Here is a 4,720-nt window from a genome sequence, read left to right as displayed (position 1 = left end):
TACCCGAGGTGAGACATATTGGCATTCCCGTGGATCAACAACTTGTCCACTATGCTAGTTACCTCGTTACCGGTATTGTTCTCTTTTCTCGTTATCGTGTTCCGGCATCCCCGTGATCAAATCACAAAGTGTCTGGCCAGACGATGATGGATACCGTAACACCGAGAGGGCCCAGAGATATCTCTCCATCGTCGGAGGAGCAAATCCCAATCTTGAGCTATCAAGTTACTTGACACACTTTTCCATGAACCCGTAAGCCGCCGTAATAGCCACCCATTTACGGATGACGTTTAACAAACCCCAAAGTTCATGAAGCAAGCATGAAGAAACTCGATACTCTCATGGTCTAAGGAATCATGCAAACGTTAACCATCTCTGTGTTATGTACCAATAAACTTGTGACGAATGAATCTCATAGCATAACATCAATCCGGGTCGATTCAACACAAATGTTCTCTTAACATTGTGCCCTCAAGGTTGCTGACATAGACATTATTCCACACGTGCATATGAGTCTTCCTCCGAGCCTCGTGGTTATTACAGACTCGAGAACCATAGCAGTTATAGCATGGAACATAAACATAATTATGAACTCGGAGATAAATAATATCATTTATTATTGCCTCTAGGGCATATCTCCTACAGACTCCCACTTGCACTAGAGTCAATAATCTAGTTAATGCTAATGCACTTTACACCTGTGGCACACCGGTGTAAATATGCTTCGCTTGTGGTATAGCCTGATGTCCAACGGATCTGACGACTTCAGTTCCGTGTGTATCTTTGCATGTCCTTGCGTTTTCACGTTTTCACAAAATTCATATTTTGTGTGGACTTGGCTTTGTATGTATGTGAATCACAGGTCGAACCTGGATTCCTCAGACTGAGTTTTGGAGCAACTACCTGCAGTAGTGTCCCATTGTCAAAAGCCATCTTGGAACTATACTAAGTTCATGAATGAACTATATGATTCAACATCTTCTTTGTCGCTTCTAAAGCATCAACATACTTAGCCCTTGTTATAGAATTCGCCACAGTAACTAGTTTGAACAAATTCCAACTAACTGTGCCACCACAATGTGTGTTACACAAAACCCTTAACTTAAATCGAAAATCGCACGGTGAAAATATAAAGACTATCGATGTAACATTTTACAACGAACTCTTCATGATCTCCGCTTGCAAGAAAACATATCATCAGTGCTTACTCTAGTACTCAATGACATCTTTCACTGTTGTCCCACGATCAGTACTTTGATCACTTTAGTATCCATACTCGCAACACCATGGGAGTATCGGACATATCTGGTTGTTTTACATACCATGGTATACATGATTAATCCAAACACAAAAGTGTGTGGAATCTGCATCATGTGTTTTACTCATCAGTGTTTTGGGACACCGAGTCTTGCAAAAACTCTTTCCATGTGACTTTGGCAAGAATCACTCCTTGGCGTTTTAAATGCTAAAAGGTTTTAGCATCTTGTCAATATGTATTCATTGCTTAGCCCCATTAGGTAAATCTATCTCCATAGATCATCATGCCTAATATTGAGGCTATTTAGCCTAAGCACTTCATCGAAAAACTATTTTCAAATGAAGTCCTAATTTGTGTCAAGAAATTTATTTCCAATTACCAATGTGCCAAGCACATAAGGTTTTTAGAAATATTAGTACACTCCCACTTACTTTCTTGAATTACAAGCATCTTCGTTACCCATTGATGAAGTCAAAACCCCTTTGACCATTTCATCAAAACCCGAAGATTCCAACTCCATTTTGCTCTCTTCTGTCCATTGCTGGAACTCTGAAGTTTGCATACCTACTAGCATCCTCTGGATCGACAAATTACTTTGGACTGTATCATATACAAGTCCTAGCTTTCATTTCCATCAGATGGAAATCCTTTTATCATCCATGTTTCATATCTCATGATTGAAATATGTATTAATTGCTAGTTCAACCCGAACCGACTTTAAGCATCGCTACGATGAAAACAACCTCATCGTAGTCAACTCTTGAACTTGTTATTTCAACAAGTCGATCTTTATGGATAAAACATTTTATCCGTATCAGTTTTAAGTTCCATAAATATTCGTTAGACTCTAAGTCTTCCGAAAGGTGTACCAAGGTTTTAATCTTGAATCACTTATATGGAAACTAACTCGGGTTGTATTGGCATTTAGCCAATTCCGGAGTCAGGGCCCATCAACGCTTCTTTGTGTATCGTAGGCATAATGTTGTCCAACAACAATATCTCATTTGCGCACCTGAGAGGTTTGCACGAGCCTTGCCTACGTGGTTCAGCTGCAAGTTCGACCGAAGTTCATACATTTTATTGTAGAGACTTCCGTATCAGTCGCAGTAGGAAACTCTGGAATTACTTCCAAGGTCTCTTTCCTTTGATCTGATGACGTAGATACTGTTTATCTCGTCGAGTTGCACTATTCTCCCACTCACCTTTTTGAAAGAACCATTCTCTTTAAAAGCACACCGTTTCGCGGCAAAACTATTTGCCTCGGTATAGTGAGGGAGGAATACCCAACATTTTGGTATAACCTACAAAGTAGCACTTGTCTGATTTGGAATAGGTTTGTAACCTTTTACACTAGCCCCATATTCCAAATGTTAAGAAAAGATATAACATGGTTGGGCGTACCATACCATGGCTTCATTTCAACAGACCCGATGTAGCTCTTTTCAGTGTAAAAGCCGCAGTCTCTAAAGCATCACTTTAAAAGGGATACTGGCAAATTTATTTATGTCATCTTTCACCTTACCATGTCATAAATGGTTTGATTACATCTCCACAGACTTTCCACTTGCAGTGGTGTTCCGGGAGGTGCAAGTTATGAAACCCCTTTCACACCTCATCAGACATTCGCTAAACATGTAACTCAAATATTCCTTTGTGCAATCAAATTGCAGAAACATAATTTTCTTGTTACAATAACTTCTACTTCATTTTTGAGAACCTTTCGAATGATTTCAATAGATCCAGACTTACGTCTCATTAAGTAAATATCCATATATCTACTTGAGTCATTTCTGAAGATAAATAAATCCACCACTAACAACACTTATCGGACTACACACATCAAATGTATGATCACTAATAAGTTTGTTGTTCGTTCCTTATGGCCTGTGAACGATATTTTAGTCACTTCACTTTTCGGAGGAAAGTTGCAAGTGTCAGATGATTCAAAATCAAAAAGACTTCAAAATCCATCATAATGGAATTTTCCATGCGGGTTTCTCCAATGTGACCAAATGTAGTGCCACACTTGTGTGGTATTCTTTTAGTCTTGCGACATTTAGCGTCAGTGTTATGGATGTATCATATTACCCTCAATATTCATAACATACGTCCCATCGATGATGGAAGTATGGCCCTTATGTTATTCATAATACTTAACAACAATTGTTGTTTTTATGAACAACTCTTTTGCAACAAACATTGTGCAATGGGCTAGAGTGTATGAAACTCTAAAATGAATTATGAAAAGTAAACCCAGAGGTATTGTATTATTATCAATATTCATAACATACATCTCATTCATAATGAAAGTATGGCCCTTGTGTTATTCATAACATCGAACATAAAAAGTTCTCTTATGAACAACCTTCTTGCAAGATGCCTTATGCAATGGGATAGAGTTTGTAAAACTCTAAATGAATTATGAAAATAAATACAGACGGCAATACACCGATGGAAGGTATAGTAACATTTACTATGTTCCATGTGTATACCTTAACCTCATTTCTAGCTAGTCTTTCATGCCATAGTAGTTCTTACATCGAGTTGCAACAGACTGCAATCGAGCGGGCATTTTTGTGATGAACTCACAATACCCAAGAATTAGTGATTAACATGTTTAACCATAATTCGCAAGAACTATATCTTTGACCAGCCTTCTATACATCAAAAACTTGTATGACATTCATACATGAGCTGGATATTCCAGTCTTCTTTCCTTTTGCCTTTATACTTCTAACAGTTTAACTTTTAGTATTTCTCCTACTCTCAGAAGAAGCACCCAACTTAAGAGTGGCATTAGCCCCAGACTTCCTAGGCGTGTAAGTCATACTAACACCCTTTGGACACTTCCTTTCTCTTTAAGTTGTTGTTTTATTCACCTTTCATTATATGACAGGCGTTCTTCTGGATCCCTTTCCCAACAGTCAAATGCATAGTAAACACTTTTACTAATACTTGCAAACAAACATTGCTTTGTTTGTATCTGAAAATAATTTTCAGTTCCATGAATATCATATAACTATCCCAACTTTCGAAGTTTGGGTTTCATGGAAGCAAACATATTCCACTTGACTGTAACAGAATCCTAGCTTTTGGATCGAAGGACGAGAGTCACATGATCCATAGCATTAGCGGGAGCATACGGAAAGCATGCGATAGGACAATGTCCTTCTCGGCACTTTTGAGGACAATCCTCATATTACGTTAGCAATCGTAAAGTTTTAACCAGATATTTAACAGCTATTCGATTTTAGTAGGGAAGGTGGAAATGCGAGCCATTATTCTACAACTATTATGCAAGAAACACTTAGACAGTGTTCATAATTAATTGCACTGAGAATTAAACATGTTAATTCAACAGTGCGCTCCCACTCAAATCAATATCTCTCACAATTAATTTTGAGTGATACAAGATCCAGACTTCAATTCATCGCCATAGAATCATCATCTCATAACGGGAAT

This window comes from Triticum aestivum, chromosome 2D (genome assembly GCF_018294505.1).
Source record: "Triticum aestivum cultivar Chinese Spring chromosome 2D, IWGSC CS RefSeq v2.1, whole genome shotgun sequence".
NCBI classification, from domain to species: Eukaryota; Viridiplantae; Streptophyta; class Magnoliopsida; order Poales; family Poaceae; genus Triticum; species Triticum aestivum.
Note: the sequence above shows the minus strand (reverse complement) of the source record.